The 26988-nt window shown below is 39.1% G+C and overlaps 1 long non-coding RNA gene across 2 annotated transcripts; it reads left to right on the top strand.

Annotated features, from left to right (window-relative positions):
• Nucleotides 1–17038: 17038 nt before the first annotated feature.
• Nucleotides 17039–19177, top strand: LOC132991580 (uncharacterized). 2 transcript variants are annotated; one of them, XR_009676203.1, is made up of 3 exons: nt 17039–17469; nt 18272–18540; nt 18850–19177. It is a non-coding gene; the product is annotated as an uncharacterized LOC132991580 (long non-coding RNA). The 2 variants fall into 2 exon arrangements; XR_009676204.1 differs by lacking the exon at nt 17039–17469 and adding an exon at nt 17525–17613 and having other exon boundaries at nt 18276–18540.
• The last annotated feature ends 7811 nt before the right edge of the window (nt 19178–26988 follow it).

Below are 26988 nucleotides of genomic sequence, written 5' to 3'. Positions count from 1 at the left end.
ATCGTCCCTCAAAGCAACTATATCAGTAACTGATTGCTGCTTGTAACCATTTCTGCAATCGCATTGCTCATTTAAATGCACAAATGCTGCCCCGCTTTGCTGATTAAAATCGTGAGAATAAATCTTTTAAGTTTTCCTTTAAAAAGCAGATACTGTACATGTGTTCTACCTGGGGGTGACTACAGCATGTGATGAGATTAGACGAGTCACAGTGGGGAAGCTCAAAGTGCTTACCGAGCTTTCCCTTCATAATTTGTGAATATATTACAGTCAAGCAATTTGATGGAAGTGGGCCAAGCGTATTCACTGGATTTTTTTTTGGCAATTGGCACGTTCAGACCAATTTGTTGCCTTGGGCGCTTGTCAGGTTCATCAAAGACAATCTGATGTGTTGTTTTAGCATGTCAAGCTATCAGTCAGTGGTGGATGAATAAAGCAAAAACTAACTAGAAGGTATAAAGGAAGATAACTGACTTGAGCCTTGATCGTGCATGTGGATATCTCTCTGGATTTTGAATTTTAGAAAAGTAAACTTTTGATGGAGTTCAAAGTGTCACATGAAGAAAAGGTAAAGTAGGGCTTTATTCAGAACAACAGATAGTGTCACGGCTGTGGGATAACAAGGAGGTGGACCCAAGTGCAGAATAAACTAATAAAACTATTTATTTAAACAAAAAGGCAAAAACTAAAACTTTCTATCAAAATGTCCAAACTGAGAAAATCCAAAAATTGACAAGCACTGAGAAACACTAGGAAACACTGACACTCCAACATACGACAAACAACACTGGCAACTTACAACATATAATGAACTGACACAGAAGGGAAGAAACACAGAGACTAAATAGACACAGGGGTAATCAAACACAGGTGAGACTAATGACACAGGTGAAGACAATGAAGGCAATCACACTGGAGGAAAACACACAGAGGAAGGAATGAACACAAGACAAGAAACACTGAGGACAACTACAAAACTAAATCATGAAACACTAAAGACACACAGAACTCAAGAATGAAACAAAACACACTAGAACATAAAGAAACACTAGGATATGAAGTTACAAAATAACACATGAAACACTAACGTAGAAAACACACAAGGGAAACAACACCATCAGGGAAGAATGAGAACTAAAAACAACAAGAAAACCTAAACTCTGACAATAAGAAACCAAATCATGACAGATAGGCTACAGCAGATGGTTTAAAATTATGAGAAGCTGTAGCTGAGTGTGTTCTTAGTTTGCTGCAGACAAGGAATGTTAATTGTCTATTATAGGTTCTGGTCTTTTGTGCTGGTAACCATCTCAATTGAGTCTGTATAGGTCAGAAATATACACTTTAAGGTGAAATATGTTAGATTTTACAAGCCATATGTCTGTCTGAATCAAACATTGATCTATTTATGTTAAATAACAAATAAATACATTTTGGTATATTAGCTATATGCGTTAGTCCAGGTTAGGTCAGGATAACAGGTCAGCAGAACTGTTGCCTTTTTGGCAACTTGTGTTTCTTGTCAAAGAAAAAAGTTGTGTGGAAATGTTTTCAAATGAAACTCAGCTGCTGACACCGTGTGAGATTTAGGTGTGTCATGGTATTAGCGGCAAGTATAGCTTTATGGTGCTAACATCAAACAGAAATGACGAAAGAGCTAAAAATGTCTAGTAAGCTCACTATTGTCCAACTTCTGAGGCAGAGTTGGTTGCTGCTCAAAAACCATAACTTTTGATGTAAAACAAATCTGACATCACTTGAGGCAATTTAACACACTTGACACCCTGGAGTCACAAAGGCTCTGCACATGTGCAGTAGTTCTCCCAAAGACTTGTATACTGACTTTGATCTGTAATAATGGTGGAGTTCAAAAGAATATGTTCTCTGTCGCAGAGCTAGATGAGATCGATATCACTCTCAATCAAATCAAATCAAATATTTTTTTTTATCCGTTAGGGACTTCATTTGTGTAAAAGAGCATCAGTACGCATGAAACACACATACAAGTGGCTCTATTAAAAGCATGATAGATAGGTCATAAATAATTGTTATGAGCGGTTAAATGAGTGGTCTTAAAAATAAATAAGAAATAGATCATTTGTTCATGAGCCTGATGGATGTGGGAGCAAAGCTTGACATGGCTCGATTAGTCCGGAAAGTGAGAGATCTGTATCTGTGGCCTGAGGGGAGACGGTTGTAGAGATGGCAGAGTGAGTGTGTGCTGTCTGAGGCTATGTGTTGTCCTTTTAGTTTTGTTCTCCTGTTGTCTCATTCAGTTTGTCATGATTAGCTTGGTGTTTAACAGTTATTGTAGCTTTGTCTGAAGGAAACGAGATCTGCAGCACATCTTAACGTACATAACTAGCCCTGGAGGCTATAAACCTGAAAACAGAAACTTGGTGTCATACCATAGCATGAACATTATTTTGCTTGTGGATTAAGTATGCTAACCTTTCAGACTGAGCTAGTCTAGTGCTTTACCCCTGTTTCCAGCCATGAGGTTTAGTTTAGCTAACCAGCAACTGGCTGTATAATTTTCTACAGACAGGTTATGAGAATGGCAAGCATGTAAACCAAAATGTACTTTTCAAAAAGCTGGAACAGCCCACTACTCATGGAGACTAATACAATCTAAAAACCTATAGATGAGAAGTGTGGATACATTGTACATTGCTCTTGGAAATCTAAGGTATAATGATACAAAAATAAACCTAGAGCTGTTGTATTTTTGGAAATGTCTCACAGGCATCCCTCACGATTATTCACATCATATTTGTACTCAATTACTGTTTTTCTCTGTTCTCATAGCAAAATAGTCTATTTTTTAGTTTTGCACTTAACAGCAATCTATAAAACCCAGAAACTTTTAGCAAGATTAAAGATTTTGGATGTCTACAAAGCATTGTATTGATCTTGGTATTGAAAACTGGCACAAGTACTTTGTGTTATTTTATCAAATAAAAGCATAAACTTGAGTTTAAAGAAGTTCAGTAATTAATAAATTGTGTCTTGAGGAAAACAAGCCTTCATAAAATCATGCTGTTGTTGCTATGCTGCTTAAGGAAGGTAGTGCTCTTTTTTAATGCTACAGGGACTAATGGAGGCTTGGGTTACGGACACTGAAGACTGTCCATTATTTTCAGATTCAACCATGAAATGAAATCCCAACAGGAGGCAACGGATCATTCCAGGTAAGATTGCCAAAGCTATTCCTCTCTTCTTCTCTTGCTTTGTCCTACTGGGTTCCTCAATTAGATGCTCCATATTTTAAACTTGACAGTTGCATATACACCACATGTATATTGCATGTATAAACATACACAAGTACAGAGATGGATACTTGGACAGTATACACCCTATGCATAATATATTACAAGCTCAGGCATGGAGATGTGTTCTGCACAACACATACACAACACCCCATAGCTTTTCTCCTCCTCTCTCACTGTGATTGACAATATTCCAGTCCAAACCCCTGAAGGTATCATTTGCAGACTCATGCGCCCACACTGTCAAGTTCCAATGTGTGCCTGAAACAAGAAATGAGATAGGAGTCAACAGCAAAAAAAAACAACAACACAGCAACAACTCTGTGTACTTGGGGCAGCACTCTCTCTGCCAACCCAAGCCTTGGCTACATACCTCAGCTCTAAGATGGCAGCACAAACCCTGTGGTGCAGCAGAGTTCCCTGTTTGAAAGCTGATCAGACCCTCTCTCCACGTTGTGTTATGTGGCAAGACACCCACTACTTTGAGGTTAGCCCAGTTTTCTAACTTGAGCCTTGGAAAAAGTGCTACAGCCATGCTAAAAGCTGTCCAAGCCTGTTTTGAAACATAATGGTACTTTAAGCTGAATAATCTCTGTAACATTGTCTCCAGATAATAATTAGAGATTGGAGTATTTAGCATGGATAATGTCAACCTGTTCATGATCATACTTCATTGTGTAAGCTTTTAAGTTGCTGCTTGTCAACAACCTATTGGATTTTTAGTCATCAGAAAGATAAATACTCAAATATATCTTTGAGAATTCAGGGGGGTTCCATAGTTTTACGGTCATACAAAGGGCGAGAAAGAATTTGTGTTAACATCAAAATGTTTCCAGACAGAATAAGGCAAATCAAATTGTGTTTAATGTCAACTGAACATTTTGGCCCTCAGGCAAAGCCAAGTAGCCATCACCTGATCATGAGCTGCAAGGTAGTTAGCAATAGAGCTAGCAACAGATGCATGCCTGTGTTTATGTTCCGCTGAGCCTCTGACTGATCTTTCTACACCTTATTCATCATCATCGTCATCTTTATTGCCAGACTCAGGAGTCCATTAGAAGACATAAACAACAAGCAAAATAAAAATACAGGGTAAATACACATACAGACAGACAAAACATCACCAATATTATAAAAGACAACTGTACCAGTGTCGCCACAAGGATTATTATTATTATTATTATTATTCTCTGGATCATGCCAAGTTTTCCTGATAGTCTCTTGGTTTTAATTCTCAAGTTTACTGTGTGTGGTACATTAAGTCCTGGAATAAGTATGAATTTATTCCTAAGGTCAAAACATTAACTGCTGGCAGGGGCCCCCTCTTCCTGACAATTTGCCGAATGACTAGGAGTGTCTTTTCAGAATACAAGGACCCCATTCCTTAGGATGCATTGTTTCTACCAATGTTTGTAATGAACTAATGTTCTGCTCCTGCTTCAATTAACAACTAGCAGGATATTTCGCTGGATAAGTGAGCACATTGGCCTGCTGAATGAATGAATGTCTCCAATTATTTCAAAACAGTTAAACTATGAAGCTGATGAAGGCCACAAGCCGAAACGCGTCGGTCTAAATTGTTAATAAAGTTGATTTTCCTACTACAAGTGTTGCTGGAGCATTTTGACCTCTTCTAAGCTTTTCACTCTTCATGCACCTTGTCAGTTGGTGAAGTTTGTGCCAGAAAATCCTCTTTTTAAAACAGTTAAACTAATAATCATTGAAATATTCAAGTCTGGGGTGAATTAGTTGGAGCTGGTAAATTGGTATACTTGGGGTCAAACTAGCATAGGTTATGACAGAAGAAGACTAGAATGTTTCACAAGAGTGGAAACAGATAGGGGACTAATATACCAGTCTTCTATAATATGGTCAGTATGTGTAAGTACTATATTGATACTGTAGGCGCAGATTGCACATCTGGAGCATTTGGCCTGCTGTGAGCTGTCAATGTGAGCAGCAGAAATATGTGAATGCATGCATTTTCCTAAAGGCGACTCTCATGGTTGGTTTGTTGTACTCAGCGAGTTGCCGTAGTGTCAGAAAAAAATTACGTCATATCGTCCTTTGTAGCGCACATAGCACCTGTCAACCAGCTGCTTCTCAATGGACACTGACAACCTTAGCAACTCTGCAGCACAAAATGCCATTATAATGCAGTGTTATGACACATTCACCAACATCATATAATTGCTGGTTCTTGTGATTTTTGGATATTTCATGTAGTAATATTGAAATTTTTATTTTTTGGAAAATAATTGGGCAGGAGAGTTGGCTTACACAATTATTGGATGTGGACAGGTTACACTGGCATGGAGTCAAACTCCTGGCCTGAATTATTATCCCAGTCCATTGCATATTGGTTTATATTTTTCCCAAAATCCTAAAAACTCTGTATGGTCATTAAAGCATCCAGACCAGGACAAAAATGTTGTGTGCTCCTCACTTTCCCATTAAAACGCCACTGACAAACACACAAAAAAAAAATAACCTTGCTGGAGGAAATAAACAATACAGCTGCTGTTCGAATACTATTATGGACCATTGTGGGACTGTTTGTTTGGGAGGTTACATTTTTCTGATATCACAGGTCATGAATTACCACTTCACTGTACCAAACACAGACGCAGGGCATGCTGTGACTATGTTTTATGTGTTTTGTTTTTTTTAAATCCACTCCAATGCACGTACAAATGTCAGTTTCAGTGGATTCAGAGTTTGACACACTCAACTCAGGCCGAGCCTCTGTGCCTTAAGGCTCCCAAACAAAAGCAATCCATGTCCATTTGAAACGTTATCTTGTTGACTGCATTCCAGCTGTACTGCTTGGTCACCTCTTTCACTTGGCCTACCATGAGAGTTATGATGGGAGACTTGACAATATCCATCTCTTCACGCACTAGTGAGTCTTGTGCTGCACGGCATGACACTGTGCTCCCCTTGAAAAAAGAAAAAAAAAAAAAAAGGCCTTTCAGTACAACTTGCCTCACAGAGTAAGTGTAATCATATTTTTTCATTCTCTTATGGCATATCTTCAACTTTATCATTTAATAACTAATGTTCTGCCCAAAAAGTGGCTCATCCCATATAAGTATTGAGGCGTCCACACATTCACAGCGGACTGGATCATGTGGTCTGCTTAAGTCGGACTTATGTGCGATCTTCAGCAGAATCTGAAAGCTTAATGGCTTGTACTGAATGTCCTTTCTTGGCTCAGGTCGCTGAAGTGCTTGTGTTTAATTTTTCATACTGCCTATACTTGTTGGGAATGCACATAGAAGTCTATGACTAACATTTGTTTTTACTGCTCAAACACCTATTTCCATGGTACTATCTTTACCCATTTTACTGACGACTTATTCATGACACCTACGGATACCCCAGTAATGTGCTTCCATGATACGTTCACACAGCACATACTAATCCAACTGGGGCCATGATATGGTAATGTGTGTAACATCAAGTAGCTGACAACTGGTATAAAGATCAGAATGACATGGCCTTAATTGTCCTTCTATGCTAGTCCCAGTGAATGACAGGAGGTGTGATGTAACTGAAGCTAGCATGAAATAGTCAAGAGTCTGCTACATGTGACTACTTCAACTAGATTAAGGCACAGCAGCTTTGCTTCTGGTAAATGACACAGAAAATATTTTAAGATTTTTTTGCATTGAAAATTTCTCGTTCTTACATTGTGATTGGAAACATAGCATCCTATGTTATAAAGTGTACATGAATGGCTCTAGCAACAGCAGAAATTCACATGTTTACAGCTTGGTTCAAAAAACTAAATTGGTCTGATTAGCCCATGTCTCAATAAGCGCACACTGCAGGAGGCTTTAATCACAATAAGGCGAGTAGGTGACCTGATCAACAGGCGGGCGCAATGTAACTCAGCTCCAGCTCTTAGCCTGCCCTTGGCTTAAGTTAAAGTTAGGTTGAGCATTTTGTGGTCGATGGGACTCCAAAGCCCCCTGCAGTAACACATGGGTGACGTCACTGAGGCTTCATCCATTAATATTTACAGTCCATGGTCTGCATGGCATGCACTGTTGTGTCTTCACACACAGTGTGTCATTCATAAGGGGTTAAACTTCTCAAGTTCTAATGTGGGGAAACAAGTCAGGTTAACTAATGTTAGACAGAAGAAAATACACACAGGACTAATAGAAGTGCTCCTTAAAGAGCTTAGATAAATTGAATGCAGACACTGACAATGAATGAAAGCCCCAGCAGAATCTAAGGCCATGTTGAAGGTCAGCTGCAGCAAAAACAGCCAGAGACACACAACGGCCTCCTTAACACCACCACAGCAGTAGGTTGGACAACTCTAGTGGCAATAGACAAATTATTCTAAGAGTTTGTTCTAATTTCGAGGTCTTGCTTTTGTTTGAATGGGGTTAGAACTCATAATCACAATGACTTGATGTAATAAAAAACACTTTTATATTTCTTTTGTGGTGCCGATGAAAACGTGAATGTAATTTTCACATGAAACTGACGGCATTAGAAGAGAGAGTTACAATGATAATAAGTACATTTAATTTAATACAAAGAAGAACGCTGGGAAACAAATGTTTTCTGGTTTAAAAAATGTGTTTTTAATCGGCACTAAATCCATCAGATTCTGTTTTAAGTGTAAATATAAAAACAATATAATTAGAACATGATTATGAGTAAAGCAATAATAACAGCTGTTTTAGTGACAAGTGGAATAACTTGAGTTTTATTTAGGTTACTGCTGTAACAAATGTATCCCTTTATGGTGCAAGGTAATTATCCAAGTTTATTAGAGAAGAATTAGTTGTACTTAATCACTGCTTGAGTATTCAAGTGTACTGACCTGCCTCAAATCAATAATTATAATGAATTGATGTAAATACTGTATGTTTTATTCAAATTTTTCTGTGCATTTGACCATTCCTACTCACTTTATTGATTTATTTGCATAGTTTCACCTCCTTCTCTGTACAACAGAATAACCTTCCCAAAGGCGCTGCTGCTGAGGAGCTGAATCGGGTCTCCGCTGTGTCAGTTTTGACTTGCAATTAAATCTTGTTGTACAACTTTTTTGAACTTCATACTGTTTGTAGCCGCCAGCAGTTGAGTCTGGAATTTCACACAAGCACAGAAGTGAGAGTGTAAAACAATAACAGCGAAGGTGGCATGGGTGATGCTAGAAAGTCAATTATATTGAGAAACACTTGTGACATTTTTCTTAAGGTTAGAACACTATGAAATGAATACAACTATTTTCCAATATGTTTCATATGTTGTGTATAATTTATCTACCTCTCATACAAAATATTCGCCTCCTAGGGAAAAATGCACAAGACTTCCCAAGTTTTGAAAAGCTTCTCATTGTCCTACATGAGTCCTCTCTTCAGCCAATGTTTTGTGTTCCTTTGATGCAAGACTTTTGGTCAAATGACGAGAATGCCTTCTTCTAGACTACCTGAAGCTAGGATTCCCCAGCTTCTCCAGTTTGATCTGTGAATGTGATTACTTCACTCCCAGACTCATATTGTCTTTTCAAAAACAATGGTGTTCAAGCAAAAACCTCCTTCCCATCATTCTTCATGGTGTTTTCCAACTGCTCCTCATTCTTCTTGTCAAAACTGAGCTATTGGAAGCCTGTCCCGAGGCTCTCGGTAGGCAACAAGCCTTTTGTCAGAGTGATGAGACTTGTTTTTAATGCTATGCTACCCCAGTAAACAGAATGAAACATTTATGAGAGTTTTATGCAAGGCATCAGAAGGACCCCAGCCTGTGGCTGTACAGGGATATAATTTGCTTCTCTTTACCCGATCTGACTTCCTCCTTCCTGTGAGAGAAAGTAGCAGGTCACTATAGTTGACATTGTCACTTTAAAATTTTAATTGCCTACTCTCAGTTTTAGTTTTTATCCAAGCATACACCACTAAATCCATCTTTGTTCATCGTCTCAGTTCTTAAATGTAGATACATGACTAAATAGCTGTATTTTAAGCCAATGTTTTACATGCAACATCAAGTGAATGAGAAATTGATTTTCATTTTAAAATGATTATCTTTTACAGCAGAAAGGTTTGATGATTTTTTTTTATAGCTCATCCATTTTGATTATATCATGAGTTAGAAATGCAGCTGGGTTAACTGACAATTGGGCCAATGAAGCTGTTTGCCAGGAGGCTTAAGACCCGCCTCAGCTACACTGCTTTGCTTGTTGCTTGATTGATATAAGGTTAGGTTGAGATGGCATTTCCAATATGGCGATGGGTGGCACCTAAGCTCACCTCTGTAGTGAGAAATAAAATGTGTCATAACTGTTATATGTTAGAACAAATAAACTGGTATTGGTATCAGTGTATATAATAATAAGGTATTTATGGTGGCAAGTCCATTGGTGTTGGATTGTTGGTGATGAGAAGACCAGTTGTTTTAAGTTACCTGTCACGTGCGGCCCTGGTTCTCTCCCCCTGTGCATTTCTGGTCTCCCTCCTCCCCCTACCTGTGGCGCAGCTGAGATCAATCTGCGATCAGGGAGGAGGAGGGGGATTTAGGGGAGCCATGTGGAGGAGAACGGGGGTTGGCAGACACACAGGGTGCGTTCGAATTGTCCCTCCTATCTCCTTTCACTATCCACTTTACCTTAACCCCCGGGGAAAACGTCATGAGGTTAAGGAAAGATATTAGGAGAATTCATAAAGGACTTAGGGAAAGGGGATCGCGTTGCTCTGACAATCCGACCGCATTTCCACTAGGCAACGTAATTAAATGCGACGGGCCGGCGGAGGTTAATGACGTTGGTCCGCCGTGTTGAAACTACAATCTTCCAAAAATGGACTACAAAAAGCGCATCTAAAAAACTTTCCCTGTGCCTTCTTGCCGGTGAAATAATCTTAATTACCACAAAGTTGGGATTGAAATAAAAGCAACATAGACTACCAGGCTACAAGTAAGAAAAGTGAAATCATCAGCTTCCTGTCCACTCAGAAATCAACATCAAACTAAGTATGATTGTATGAAATTAATTCTTACATTTATGTAAAATATAGCCTACACATAATGTTTTAAGCATACAAATGTACAACTGCACATAGCATCCTTAAGTGAATGAAATACGTTGAATAAAACATCATCTGGCTAAAAATGTATTTTATTTTTTTTATCCCTTGATCTGTGTCACTTTACGATCATCTTTCATTTCGGATGCGCGACTCGCTTTAAATGTTGCGGCCGAAAAGAATTGTGGGGCGGCATATCTCATCTCCTTTCGGAAAGTATGGTCCAGTGTAATCCTATGCTAAAGGACGTTATAAAAGAAGCATTGACCCACCTTTCCTTAGGTTTTAGAGAATTCGAACGGCTCTTATCATGGCCGCCACTTAAATGCTTCCGGGTCCTTTCACTCATTTAGGAACCTTCCTAAGCAACAGTGACAATTCGAACGCACCCACACCCACACCTTCTCGTTTCATTATTTCCCTGTTGCTTTCTCCCAACCAGGCTTGTTTTGTTTTTATCCATGCTTGTTTAGATTGCTGGGTTTTGTTATTTTAGTTGGGGCTGGAGAGACCGGTAGTCCTATTTTCGATTCCTTCCTTTCTTATAGATTTTGTAGTTTTGTGATTAGGTAGTTTAGGGGGAGGTGCCGAGAGCGACGGCCCATTATGTGGTTGGCTCGGCACTTTCCCATCTTTTGTTCTGTTTAGCCGGATCTCCAGTCCTTTTTGTTTGTTTGTTTTCTCATTTAGATTATTTAGGTCTACAGACGGGTGGGGCATAAGATCCTTTAAATAAAGCTTGAGGTTCAAACAGTTAACATTGTGTGGCGTCCCTTTTTACATGTTCTGGTCTCCTCTTTTTACAAATCATTTATGTTTTAATTTAATGTACGTCAAGGAGGCCGTAACATTACCCAGTATGTGTCTTTCAACTACTGCCCGGCCGATATTGAGAGGCGCAAGCAGCAAGTCTGCTGTGTTCTGGAACATTTATAGTGGCTTTAGACAATTGAAAAACAACCCTGCTCTTCTACCACCACATATAGAACCTTATTCTGTAATGACTTGATTGTTAATGAGCTTATTTACAAGCTTCCAAATGGACTGCGCAGTTTTGATATATTGGCATTGTCAACCCCTCACTTCTCTCAAGCACCACCCTGTCCTCCAAATATGATTACTTCTGGCTCCAGAAAAACAACATAATAGCCCTGAAAAAGTGTACATTTAAAAAGTAAATCAACAAACCAATTGGTGATGTTACTTGGGCTACATTCCCTATTCAGTTTATGATTAAACTGTAATGTTCCAGTTTAATGACACACTCAGAAACCACATAATTTAGCTACTTTACTCCATAACTGACATTAGTCACCTTTGTCATAATGGTTTAGGAGACTTTCTGATTATTTGGCACAGCTCCCACCAGTTCCAATCTACCCTCCTCTGCCGGGCCAAAGTTGATACAGAGCCATCAATTCCATTAAGTACTGGCCTGATACACAAAACTAAAGCTCCCCTTTGGAGCAGGTCTCTGAACCTGATAAGAGCTGGCAAGGAAATAGACTTGAGTTGTAATTCATGATATGCCACCGTCTCAAAGTTTCCCTGCCCACCTTGTCCCCATAGATAACTCCAGACAGTTCTACTTTGTGACTTAATTACAGACTGTGGTAAGTCTGAGATAAAGTCAGCTTGTACTGAGGGATTTCTTTTGTCCTGGACTTAAAGCACCAAAATAGGTCAGAGCAAATATTGAACGTACCTATTGATTTTTTCAATTTCCTTGATAAGAAAAAAAAACATTTTCTTAAATTGACCATGATAATCCCAGTTTGTCATCCACTAACTTGATAAATAATACATACGTTTCCCACAATGCCACAGTAAGAAAAGCTTGAGTCATAATATGTGTATTATATTGTGAAGCAAATCTTATCAGGTACATTCAAACGGTCCAAAACCTCCCTGAAAATTATGATTTTGTCAGAATGCCGACGCTAATTTGTTTATAATTCAACTTTAAGACAAATCCCTTGAAACCATGAATATCTACATCTAAGTACCTGCTGGTTGCTGTAAAGGTACAAACTGCAGAAACGAATGACTCCTCTGGGCATTATGGCTATTTGCATCAAATTATATAGTTGTTGAACTCTGACTAAAAATGAAAATGTGTCAATCAGGTTGTCAATCCTGTGTGGTTTCAGGAGTCAAGGTTTTATCAACGTTGGTTCAATTCATCCTTTTGGGACTAGGGACAGCTTTTTCTCTCACAACCCATCCAGTCGTATATTTCAGTTTGAATCCTAGTGGTGGAGCATCTGAATCAGTTTAATGCTGAGACAACAAAACATAAAGGGGACAAAGATCATAGTTTTAAAACCCCGTTTTTGGTGAAAATAAACACTTGATTCTAAAATGTATCCTATTTGCACAGAAAAATCACAACTGTGTTCTCCCAGTAAAACCCTGCAGAAGACAGTATATGTTCAAAACTCCCCTTGTTGCTCTTACTTCATCTAATCTACTGCCTACAAACATCAGAAACATACTTTGCTATATCTATATTCTCGTTTTTCTCTTTCTTCTTTTATTTTCTTTAGGGTTTCTTAGCAATCATACAGAAGCACTGCTTAGGGATACAAAGTACTATCACAGGATTTTCAAACTAAAAAGATTTCTGCTGTGTTGTTGAACATGTTTATCCAGAAGAGCCATTTCCTCCTTGGAAATGTAATTGCCAAAAAGATTCATCACTTGCATACACACACACACACACACACACAGCAGGAGGTTGATCATACAGAAACAAGTACTTGAGATTAAGACACAATGAGATTGAAGATGTCTGACTGAAAGAAACAGATTTCCCTTCCAATACTCTACACATAATAAAGCTCTTACTTATTTTGATAGAAAGACTTCTCTCATGATATGATCATTATCTGCATGAAAACCTGAGACTGAAAAAGTATGTGTTGGTGTGTTGTTAAATTTTCAGGTTTGCACTCAGTGACTAGATGTTTTAGAAAAATAAAAAAATAAAATTGGAGCAGGATGTGGAACACAGCGTTCCCAGTGCGAACTACACTAAGCATATTTCATATTCTAGTTGTTGGGCTTGTGGACAGATTGTTTTGTTGGACACAGAATGTGCTTGTAAGCCTTAAATTAAGAATGATGTCAGGCTTTTATGACTTAACTCTCAATAGAGAGCCATTACATAATTGTTTTACACTAAATATGTACGTGAATCACAGGTTTAACTGTCATTTTTTAATAGTTAATTGTTTTTCCAAGTTTTTTACTAAGTCTTAAATCGTGCTCTTATCATCAGGAAGTAACCAAATTAAAACATGAAGAGCTGTCACAGATGTTGGCTTCCAGCAGCTCATTTCACCAGTAATTTTGTCAGTAAACAAATTTCCATTCAGATGAGAAGGGACAGCAAATGAACAGTGTCCAAGTCCAACCGAAAGTTATCCCTCAACAGCATCATCTTGAATTTTAAGTTTTGGGTCAGACCTACTTTCCCAGCCCCCCTATTTTGCAGATGGTGATTAAATCTTTAATTGTCAAGGGGAGGCGGGACCGCAGAGCAGGGAGAGGGAAAAAAAAGGGAAACAGATTTTTAATTATGGCCCACTAAATTAAGACACCCAGATTCAGTCCCATATCTCAGACTGATCTATCCCCCACCCCTCTCTTTCCACTTCAATGCCCCATAGCTCTGATTGTATTACTCATTCAGAGTGATCATCCGTCATTTCCAGTCATCGTACAACATGACTGCATATCATGACGGACCTGGAATGAGAGAGGGAGGAAGGCGGGACAGAGAGATAAAAGAGTGAGGAAAAAATTGGAAATGTTTCAAGAGAGAGTGAAAATTGAATTCATATCTGAGGATCACTCTACTGTTGCATCCTCCAAATTAAGGTAATAATTTTAAAAGATGATTAAAAGCCAATGAAAAAAATATTCTGGTAAAATACATATGGGTCACAAAAAAACAGTATTTCTTTTTCCAATTGAATGCCAAGAAACACCAGTAATTAACAAGTCATGTCATGTTATTGGACTGTTCTTGAAATTATGATTTCAGAGTCTGAAATGCAACATGAAGCCATATTCCAATCTGTGTGAAAACATCCAGCATGTTTTATTAACATCCTCTGCGCCTCAGTCAGCCCCCACATCCTAGACATAATGACTTGATATCATTCTGCTCTCTACTATCTGAAATACAGCTGTCTCCACAGACATGAAGGATGTGCTCAGAGTACATCACTCTCCATGACCATCCATTTTGGATATATATATATATATATATGTGTGTGTATACCAAGTCTGGAAATGCACACACAGTATCAACATACATCCGTCAGTCGTGCATGCATTTATGTCTGTATTTGCTGCCTTGACTGAGTGAAGCCGCCTCTGTCAAGAGATCAGAGCGTTCACTGTAATCTGGTGCGCACACACCAAGACAGCCAGCAGTTTGACATTGATGTCTCTGCGACATCATATCAGCGGGGCAGCAGTGGAAGTGACAGTGTGTGGTTGGGAAAAATGACTACCTGTGTAGGAATAGAGCAGAATGTCCTCCCAAGAAGCAGAATTAGCATCAGTTCAGATCCAAGGGCCTTAAAACCTCATTCAAGGGACAACGCACTTTAGCTGCCATTGACTTCCATCTGAGCAGAAGCTCAGATGGAAGTCAATGGAACCTTAACAACCACTTGTGTCATTCAAGGTTGACAGCAGCATATTGAGACGGGAAATAGGATTGGACGTTATAGAAACTATTTTTCCTGATATGCTCTTCCTCTGGCCTTACGGGCCTCAAGAATCAAAGACCATAGGTAATTGGCCACAAGAAGACTCAGGGACATATTAATCAACATAGTCATTTTATCAGGGAAATCAGATATTAGTGTGAGAAAGCCCATGTAGGCCACGGCCCCATAATATTTTTTTTAATTTTAAGTTCAGCAAGTACAGGAATAAATAGATGAGAAATTCAGATTCAGTTTCCAGGTTTGACAACAGACTCTTGGAACAGTGCAGGTGGCTGCTGTCCCAGAGCAAAGTAAGGGACCTGTACAACAAACAGTCCAGAGAGGGTATAAGGAAGAAAGTGAGGCAGGAGCAGGCAGAAGGGTCAGTGGGCCAACAGGTAAGTGTTCACACGTTGGCTTCACAGTGAAGGTCTCAGAGATACAGGTTTTAGGGAAATATGGTTACTCACTCAGAAATGCTGCCATGGGGCGCACCATACAGCACATGAGACTCATGGCTGGGACAGAGGGATGAGCTGATTTCCAGGATTATGACATGGACAAACTTGACAAGCGCAGGCAGGGTCGAGTCAAAAGACAAACGCTGGAAAGTCTTGAATGTGGATGTTGAGGAAAATCTGGCAAAGAGTGAGAGAATACTGGCTTGATTGGACATACAGTAGGAATATACATGTGAACTGAGTTTGCTTATTAGATGGGCATGGCCAGCTAGAAATGAGCAGCAGAAGTGAGGTGAGTAAAAAAAAAAATAAATAAATAAAATCATAAATCTATTCCTGGTTGGACTGCCTCCGACAGAATACCCACAGCAGCCAATGAGAGTGAGCACACTTGGTAGCCTGACGTTGCATACTCTGACATGGTTCATAGTTCAGGATGCTTTATTGGCATGAATGCTAACAACCGCTATGACCAAAACAATCAACAAAAATATAACATGTAAAACATTTGACAATTATGTTATATATTATTATATACATTTTGAATAGATACATCTATGCAAAAACACATTCAATATAATACAATCAATTACAATTATATTATTACTAAAATAACAAGAGTGAACTAACTACCTGTTTTTCTTAAAAAGTGGCGATCATTTACAATTGTGCAACTGAAAGCGTAAATTATGGTCCTTATTACATCCTCGTGTGGCTCTGCTGATGTTACCTGGTCAAGGAAGCTCATTCTGACAGCTTCATACAGCAGGCAGACGAGAAAGTGAACCTCTGTTTCTACTTCTTCTAATTTACATTTATTAAAAAATTTTCTTCTCCAATTTTTATGACAGCCTATGTTTAATTTCTAATTTCTGGTCACTGAGTCTGTACATTGTTAGTATGGGTCTTCTTTGAAGGGTTTAACACTTAAAATATATTTAACCAATGATTACTTTCTTTTCAGTTAAAAAAATAACATTCTAATTAAGCAACAGATTTTATTTCATTTTTGCCCATATTCAAAGTATGGATTTGTTTTCCTTTCCAATAGTGTGAATTTGTATTTTGGAGAGATGGTGGAGCTCTTTATTTTTGAGTTGATAGCTTTCTTTTATATTGTTTAGGCAACTCACCCTCAGATCGCGCTGCAAATTGTACAAAGACGCACAAAATCTGTCTTCTCAGCCAGGATTGCATCCATATTGTTTTTCTCATTTTCAGTTTTTGTGCTGCAAAACAGAACATACAGCTGGACAGCCAGCCAACAACCAAGATTGTCCTCCATATTTGTCTTCTTCTGAAGCACTTCTGAAGAGTTTTGAATGATATACTCATTTTGCATCATAACAGGGCTCCCCTGACAAACAAAATATATATATTTCAGACATTTCAGTCAACGATGGACCTTCTTCAGTGCAAAGTGAAGCGTGCATGTAAAGTTCTTCTACATGTGGATTACTCCACAGGTGCATCTGATCACTGATTAGGGACTTGATTGAGCACCTGTGCAATGCAGCCTTCCAACACTATGGCACTTTATTGTCAAGTCATGTGTCAGCATGATATGTGCTCTTGTTTCCATTTGTAGTCAGAGCTGTATTGATCGACTGCGTATCAGCAAGCTTTGGTGAATGCAGGACAAAAAAACTATTCTAAACTCTTTTCTAACAATGAATTATTTCTCTCTATAATAGATCTGCAGAAAAGTGCAGCTAACAATCACTTAACTTTCAAACACTTCACTTTGCACCACACATTTGCTTGACATTACATCACAAAAGCGTTTAGATTCTCTTATTACCTGAAACGCTTCAGGAGTGATTCATTAGACCCCTATTCAACAAACAAACACACTCAAAGTTGTTTTCTTCTCCTCTTGAGAACAGACCTGACTAAGATTGGTGTTTTACTTCTTACCAATCAGCATCATGATGTTGCAAGAAATGTTTTTTTTTCGGGCTAATACCAGGTAAGTGAGCCAGGGTGATGCCACTAACGTTTCAGATGTGAAGACCTCATGGAAGTCATTTACCAATGGCTTCACCAGAATTACGTAGAAATTGGCATCAAATCCTAGAAACAAATATCGTCGACAGACACTGATTGCAGATAGGTTCCATGCATGCTTCTCTTTGCAGTGAAGAAAGAAAAAAAAGATCTTCTGAAATGCTTGCAATATATGTTTTTGTCTGTTAAATGCACAGTGTGTGATTTCCACCAAAAGGGGGCCTCTCAATAAGCACCATTACGGCAGCTTTCTGTAGCAATTCCCACTTCCATGCATCGGTCTTTGCTGTAACATCAGGTGTTTCCTTGGTAACGATAAACATGTTGAGACTTTAAAATTAAGTATTTCTCTGGCTTTGATAACTGTTGGAAATATTTGAGGTAATGTAATTACTGAAATAGGTTTAGTCCATTTTAAATTAATTTACTGTCCATATTTTAATGTAAACATTATCATAAAATTTCAAATATTGTACCTTTATGCCCTATTATGATTTGAATATTTCAGTCAAGCCGCCAGTCTGTACTGCTTTGTTCTCTGTGTGCGAGTCCTGCCTTGTTGCATTCATATATAACATGGCATTAACATAAAATCACACATATGTACATATCCAAATTGCTTTTTAAGCACCAATAGTCACTTGTTGCTTCCTACAATTATAGAGATACGTTTGTACGAGAAAAACAAAGGAATATGGGGTTTTAGAATACTGTGATAGCAGCTGAAGGGAACAAACCAAATTCACCATTTTGTGTCTGCCCAGGGAGTGAAATGTTGTTTTAAACAGGCAGCGTGAGGACAGCCTGCTGCAGAGTTTGGGTCATCAGTGTGGTCATTAAGCAGACAGTAATGGGCCATGAGAGAGGCTGTTCTGCTCTGGCGCCGGGCCGGCCGACCTGTGGATCCCACCAACATTATCAGTCGACCGATCGCACCATTATGCCCTTGATCGAGGGGAACTCTGGATGTTTTCTGGAGGAGAGCGAAAGGGTTCACGGTGTGCTTCAAACCTGCAGACTGAACAGCAAGCAGGTGTGTGAGAAGGCACAGTTATGCAGATGTGGAGAGACTCAAATTCACATAATTCATGTAGATGGCCTCTTTAAGGACTTTTTTTCACTGTTTTCAAATTCATGAGTCCACATTAAGTAAATTGTATCCCAGTTAGGCAGCTAAATTCCACTATATAAAAAGTACTTTTTTCCACCTATTTTGGCTGCATTTAGAAATAGTCACAGCTGGCACCAGCCCCGGTATATTACCCAGTCCTGCTTATTTGTGCTGCACCTGTGTTCTTCGATGAGTTTTCTTTCCTTTCTTCTATCATTATTTTTCATCCAGGAAAGCAAAAGGTCACGGACATCTACATGCGGCATGTAAAGTTGAACGTGAGAGATCACTGTGGAAGAAAAGACAAAGATTGCGTGTGAAAAGATGACAGAAATGCACTCGGCACTACAAACTCAAATGACAGTAAATGTCAGCTAAGCCACCCACTGCTGCCACTCCTTCCATATTTATTTCATTTCCTGCCAGACACTTGTCGGGTGTCTTCTTGTGAAAAGGAAATGTGTTTCTTTTGCCTTGATTCCCTAATGAGGAATACAAAAAAAAAGAAAAGTCATATCTACAAGATTGTTTCAGGGAAAGAAATAAACCAGCAAACTGATCAATGACAGCCCTGTTCTTCTAGCAAATTCAGCCTGCTCATTATTTCTTTACCCCATCTGCCCTGTGTTAGGCTTTCGCTGAGATATTGTGTCCTCCAACTGACCCTGGTTGTCACTGTTCTTCAATATATTATTGACATTATGTGACTAAAACACATTTGTTTTAATGATAACCAAATAAGGAATGGAAAAAGTACACACAGATTGAAAAAGTCCATCCGAAAAACTTCAACAAGCCCCTACACGTCCCCTGAAGTTATCTCTTGCCCATTGCTACAAGTTTTTGATGGCCAAGCATGTAGCCGGCAGACATCACAACACTCATTAATCTTAGAGTGACTTTCCTGGTGGGAGTTGGGGAATTGCTGCCTGTTATGTCTCTCTCCACATCCACTGAGCGCTCAGACCGGCTGCCAGCAACGGTCCAAGGAAGCAAAGAGGAGGCCTGTCTCAATGGAGAAAGATGTGGGCAGCAGAGGCCCACAGCAGCTCTAGGACAATGCTCACACAACACAGCCTGGCCAGACAAACTGTCCAGAGAGTCAAACACACTCAGCTAGCTGCAGAATTCTCCATTTTATTTTACAAAAACTGCACGAGAGCCTCCACATTTGGTATGAAGATATATTGCACGGGAGGGCATCTCCTTTCAAAATTCAGATTATCAAAAGATTGGTTGATTTCACAGTTGGGGATTATTTCAAGTTGCCCTCCCTCCTCCCACACATTGCAGTTTTCCTCGGTGTCTCTCATTAGGCTTTTTAGCACACACAAAATGTTTTATTTGCCAGCCAACCAATCAGAGCAGGAGGTCTGGACATGCCACTAATTGTGGTCAGTTGGCCAGCTCTTTAGATGGATGCCAACACGATCGGAGCTTAAAACTCCAAACCCCACAAGAAACACCTCCAACCAGGAACTTCAGACAGGGATCAAAAGTAGATGAACATGAAGGGTCCACAATACTGTTCTATAAACAGATATCTTAAGTGTTGTAAGTGTTGTCTTCTTGCATGGAAGTCATTTTTGTTAAATTAATTTTTCATATTTTAAACTAGAAGTTATGTTGACTTAAATCCTGGATGTATATATTTCTTCTTGGTTTTAGTGCTTATTTACTTTGTATTTAATATCAATTTGTTTTATTTTCTAATATTGTGTGTTTGATAACCTGCTGCTGTAATGCCACAATTTCCCAGTTTGGGATCAAAAAGGTAAATCTATCTATCTATCTTTAATGTAAAAGTCAATCATTCCTAGTCAATCCTATTTATCCAAAAATGCAATATATTTTACATACACTGGTCATATTGGATTTAATTTAACAACCCTTCAATCTTAAAATTGTATTAAAAAACATAATAAATTGTCTGCATCCTTGTTATGTGGGAGACCCTGATTAATCATGCATTTTAGCATTTTGTCATATTGATCGATTTGTATGTCAGCAGCAGAGACATTGAGAGGTGAAACTGTCTTTTTCCGGCGCACTTCCAGCATACCCTTGTATTCTGACCTTTTGTCCAGTCCATCAATTACATTCCTGTTTTTAAACTCATTTATACTGACTGCAGTAAAAAAAAAAAAAAACCTCAGTCTATGCACAGAGAAAAACACATTTTTGCAGGCAGGTACTAGCTAATCTATACATGCACATCTATACATTCTCATAAACATAGATTGATGATCAGGTCTCGGTGGGATCACTCTTGTAAAGGCTGCTTTTCTAACTAGGACTGATCCCCCCACCCCCCCACATGGCTTTATGCATGTGTGCAAACACAATGGCACGCTCATGAGAATATTTGTAAGAATGTCTGCCAAAACGGCCTTGTTGTAAAATGTTCTACCAACTGTAGCGTGAAACATGGTAGAATAACTTGAACTCTGATTTTAACATTATTTGACATCAGTGAGCAACAAGTTACATTTAAAATGATAATCTGACAAACCAAATTTGGAACATAACCATGTACTCTTTAAACATTTTGGGATAGGAGTTGAAATAATGCAGCATTACACGGAAAAAAATGATTTGTCTTCTGCATGAGTTAGCAAACATTCAACATGTAGCCCTAGCTACACAAATCTTTTTACTCTGATAAAATACGTTTCTAAATGAGACTTAAATAATATATCATTCTCAACTGACTCAGTCTTTAACTGCTCTGAATAAAGAAACTATTCCATATTTTTGTTATTACTTTAGTGCCAAGAGTAAAATGAGAAGGTGGCACTGCCAAGGAAACACAGCAGCCCACAAGGTTAACTAAGTATAAAGCTTTAAACAAGCAAAGCTTGTACTTTGATTCATTCATTCAAATACCAGTAAAATGTGTTGAATCAACACATTAATCAGATGAATGCAAAGATGGTAAGTGCTGCACAAAACAACAGGTAACTTTAATATGTAGGGTGGACACAGTGCGTGAAACCAAGGTCAGTTGTTTAACATCAAGATAATAGTTCATGCCTCCTCTTTTGAAGAGCTTCCCTTTGAATAATCACAGCAGTCAGATCCATCATAAGCCCATTATTATAGAGTAAACTGTTTTGTCAGAGAGGACATTAGCTATGGGACTGTTGATACATTGCTTTGACCCTTAGCAATAAGGGCAAGGGTGATTTGTTTACAATGTGTTGGGCCATTGCTCATGTTCCCGCAATACAAACACGACAATAAATAGCTAAATTAGGGTCCACTAATTCTTCATGTGAGTAAAGATATAGAGAAATCCATGGCAGCTTGCCATGAAATATCGTCAGTTCATAAGTGAACCTTTGGAAAGTCTCGTGGAGAGAGCCATTAACTGAGCTATGATGCTTGTCACCCTGCATTTGATCAATGCTCGGATTTTAAAGCCTCTTTTAAAATGTCACATCTATTTAATATCACATTATTCACCAGATAGAGTGCGGCCCTTTAAATGTTTTTCAAGCCTTCCAAAGCGGAGAATAATTCCCTCCCATGAAAATCTGCAGAAAATGCCACCTGAATGGTAATTTGTATATTGAACATCATGGACTTTGTGCCATTTCAAGCATCCTTCTCAGAGTGCTGAATGAATGGAAAGAAATGTGTGTTTTTTGCCTTGAGGTTTCACTTCAAAAGATATCATCCTAGATGATTAAAATTTTGTTTTGCAAATTGTGTCTAGCATTGAAAGTAACATCTACAGGGATTGTATGGGACACTCTTCATTTAAACACATGCATGTACAATGTATGAAAAAAAGCCCATGAGTGTGGCACTAAGCCCTTCTTAGCAGCTTTTATTTTCTCGTCCTCCAAGTACATGAAACTAGACAGCTTAACACTAGAGGGCTCACATGCATTGCCATTCAATAGAGCTCCTCTATGTTTCAGCATTTGGGGAGGTTGTTAGAAATCTCCCGCTATCACACAGACGACTGTCCAATGTATTATTGATTACACTTTATTGTGCCCAAACATCCCTTTTCTATTCACGGACAAAAAACTGCTGAGAAAATAGAACGTTACATCTGAATTCATAAGCAACACTGCATCAAGTCTCATGACACCAGAGTGCAAATTGAGGACATCACTTGCTCAGGCGGAGGATTTCCCAGAATTTTTGAAGAATTTTGAATATGGGGAAAGTAGGTTGAAAAGAACAAAGGGAAGGATTGTTTTTCAGGAAAGTCATTAGTGTGTATGTGGATGCACAAAATAAATAGTGATATGTGACTATGTGTGTGCATGTTTTCCGATGTCCAAGTCTTGTGAAGTTTGTCTTCTTGTGTGCACGCCCCATCACACAACAGTGGCAATCCTACTTGGTAGCCGTGCATGTGTCAAGCCTTTGCAAACCGAGCAGCTGGTCTCCCCTGTGGGAGTCATTAGCAGTGAAGCTCATCCTTTTGTCACACACTCCGGTGTCTGTCCCTCACCTCTCAGCCCAACCTTGGGGCCCGTCATGTTCCTCCCTTGCACACCTGGCTTTACTTCCTCCTTTCCATCGACTTCAAGGCTCCTCTGGCTGGCTGCTCCCATAGAAACTGAGCTAGATAAATAGAAAGAGGGCAAGAGAGGGTGAGTGAGCAAGAAAGAGACGGGGGGGGGGGGGGGGGGGAGAAAAGGAACACAGATAGGGAATGGGCGGAGGTAGAGAATGAGGTCTGTCAGCTCTCCACAACCTATTAGCGGAGTCCTGGAGGATGCTCTTACCCCCAATACATGCCTCTCTCTGTACAGTTTGAGACAAAAAAAGAAAGCCCACTCTCAGTTTCTTCCTTTGCACTGGTTCCCATGTTGTTCTCTTAAACCCCTTGCCTCCACCTTCCAAGCAGACGCCAGGCTGACTTCCTGCTTTTCTGCCTCCTCTCTCTGCAGTCGTACCACGGGGAGAGTCAGTTATATGAAAGCCTCCTCTTCTCCCTTAATCTCAGCGTGGCAGAGAGGCTGGAGCTGGCTTTGCTCAGATACACAGACCCCCTCTCATTTGCCTCTGCCTAGAAAAAATCTCTACTCATGGTTACCACTGACAGTATGCCAACATCTGCTTCCCTCCAGCTCAATGATGTCCCGTTTATCGGTCGTGTCTGACCCTTGCTTGTTCTCATTGAGATGTAAAATATAATTTGTTTTGTCTGGCTTCCCTTCAGCACTTTTGAAAGAGATTCCTGGAATTGCACCAGGCTGCTAAGAGGTGGATTTGAGAGAAAATAGGGAGTAGCAGGTTGTTGCATTCAGGAATGAGTGCTGTTACAGGAAAGTCAAGAGTCCTCAAGTGGACATGACCCGTGCCCATTCCATCAGACAGAAATGTAAGTGCAACCGATCCCTTGGGTAGATAGTTAGCGCTAAACATTGCATCTTTCTCATCAGGCAGCTGGCAGGAAGTGCTGTTGTCATGGATCTAGATTGCAGGAAATTAACTTGACTTCTCAGCTAACCTGCTAGTCATTTCTACCATACTCTGGGATGGTTTAGGACCCGTCCCATGAGGACTGGGGCCATATCTCACAGGATCCACACGGAGACAGTGTAGATTGGGAACGAAGTCCCTTTATGGATTTTTGCACCAAATAAAGTGGCTCATTCCCTCTGAATGGCCATGACCCCAACACAATTAACCTGGCAATTTGTCACTTTCAAGGGCATCCACTGGGAGTTTGGGGAAATTGGCCAACTTGTCACCATCCTTCACTCCCTGATCCATAATGTAAGAGAGGAGAGATGAGAGATGATGATCTGTCTCCCTCTCATGTCATCCCTTCTTCTTTCCCCCTTCACCAATCCTTAGATTAAAACCCTTCTGTATTAATTTTAGGTATGTTCACTCATCACAGCATGGATGTTTGAGGAGTCCTAAATCCCACAGTCAAAGTTTTTACTTAAGAATCACTGTATACTCTCCTTTACTGGCCTGTTAATCACTACTGCTGGCACTGCATGTGGAAGCAAAGAGACCTAGGCCCCCCCATCTGGATGAATGAAAATACCATTGATTTCCTATGAAGGCACAGTGCCAGACCTGATGCACAGGCGCGCAGGGTAGATCAGGTGTTAATGAATATCAATGTTAATCTAATGAAGGAGTTGGAGGGGGAAAAAAGAGAAGAAAGCAAGTCAGAAGCAGACAGAGCAGAAAGAAGAGCTTGCATAGGAAGTTCAGCTGTTAATTGATCATAAAAGAAAGAAAGTTATTACAACTAACTTATTTAATTGGTTACAAAAAAAAAAAAAAAAAACACCTTGTCTAAGGCTTTCCTTTAAGCAATAGATTGGTGTCTCACATAATTTTAAAAAGTACTAATAATAACCGTAGCTTTTCTTGGATTCTTGAGACACATTTACTTTATCACAGCCCATTCTTGTTTGGCCTTATCACTCTCCAGTGGAGCGATAATCAGGGCGACAGGGTGATGCTTTTTCGTCTAATCACACAACAGGTCAAAGCAGCCTGTCCTCCCCTCGCTCTGAAACCATTGTTAATTCTCTCCTATTTTACACCATTGATCTCCTGCCTCCTAGCCCAAACATCCAGGTCTTTGAGGAGCAGTTAAGCTGCTCCTACTACGGGACTCTTTGCCCTCCACTTGAAAGGGGAATGTGGACTCAAAACCCTGATTAACAGTCAACCTTATAGTGGCTTTAAATAATGAAGTCAAAGTGCGGTATGGGGCAGGAAGAACATAACATCACTAATGATAAACACAAGGGTAATTTATTTTAAGAAAAGTGTATATTTTTTTCCAAAAAAGTGCCCTTTGTACAGTTATTTACTTTATAAAAACATTAACTATACTGTACAAAATCTACCTTCGAATATCTGCTGCCCTTGAAGAAACAACTAAGAACATGCGCGCACCTTCAAAGAACTACAAGGTGAAGAAGAAAACAAGTCATTTGTCAATTCCTTGCATGACAAAATATGAATGTTCTTTGAGCTGACACCGTTATCGGCAAAGGGACAATGTGTTTCAATTTATTCCAAACAAAACAGCTTTTTATTTATTTATTCATTTATTTAATTTCAGACACAAATCGTGTTGGTTATAATGAAAACATTGTATTTTGGAGAAGAAAAACTTTTTTGAATGAGAAGGGAAATACTTATCTGAAATGGTTAAATGGCACATCATGTGTTGACCTGTCCATCCATCCACCTGCCGAGAGCTCATCCCTCAGAGGGGCTTTCATTTCTAAAATTAAGCTTCACTTTATTATAAGGCAAGAGGTGGAAATAAAGTGGCATAGCTCCAATGGTAACTGCAATGCAGTTTTTTGTCTTTAAAAGCCAAACAATGCAAGACAATTGGACAGTGCCCATGTTTCTGAATTGTGATCTGTGATCATGACTCTGCACTTAATCTGTGAACCAAATTGCAAATTGTTTTTTTCTCTTAACTTATTGTTCGTAAACCGTTTCTTAATCATGTAATATTTATTATGACGTGTGCTGTTGCCCGCTTTGCCAGGTCACCCTTGTGAAAGAGATCTTGATCTCAATGGGTTAATTACCTGCTTAAATAAAGTTTAAATTAAAAACAAACTGGGCATTAAACAAATATGTATTGACATCAGATTATTATTCAGATAAGATAAGGTTCTTACCGTCATTCTTCTTGTAATGTAACAGGATTTACTGTATTTATACATTGAGTGGTTCAACCAAAATCAATATATTACCATGTCAAATTAATTTCTTGTCATGAAAAATAAGTCCTTGAAAGGAAATCTTGAGTTTTTCATTGCATGAAGCTTCATCTTTTCCATCACGGCCTCTTTCTGCAGCTGCCTGTAAGGGTTTTTCAACACTCTGGTTGAAGTGATTGGCAAGAGTGTGAATTGAATTTGTTGCCTCTTCATGCATGTGCTAACAAAACACAGACCCAAAAACCGTTCACTGCAGCTACTACTTTAAATCAAGTTATTCTTATTGAGGTGGTTCCAACTTTTTAAGTTGCTTCAGTTTGATAAATGTGACTAGCCCTAATCTTTTAGTTGTTTTATCTCCATGAGATTTGGTTAGAAGCTTTGGAAATAAGCTTTTGGCTCTTTTGTTGAGAATTCTCTTTTCTCAAATAGGTGTTTTGAGGGTAAAGAAAAGACCTTCATGCACAACTTTTGTTATTTTAGTTGTATTTGTTTAAGCGCATAAATGCAAAAATTCAGATTACATCTTTTTAGATTCAGTTTATTGTACATCTCATTCAACATGTGAATGGAAATCATCACTAGAAACTGATAAAATCTCTCTTAAAAGATCATATAGGAGAGATTTTGTGGGATTTTGCAACTACAGAGAGTAATTCATCCTGCAACCAATCCCTTTTCTACCTGC

This window comes from Labrus mixtus, chromosome 16 (assembly GCF_963584025.1).
Source record: "Labrus mixtus chromosome 16, fLabMix1.1, whole genome shotgun sequence".
Lineage (NCBI taxonomy): Eukaryota > Metazoa > Chordata > Actinopteri > Labriformes > Labridae > Labrus > Labrus mixtus.
The sequence above is the reverse complement of the archived record's forward strand: the minus strand, read 5'-3'. Positions and strand labels throughout refer to the sequence as shown.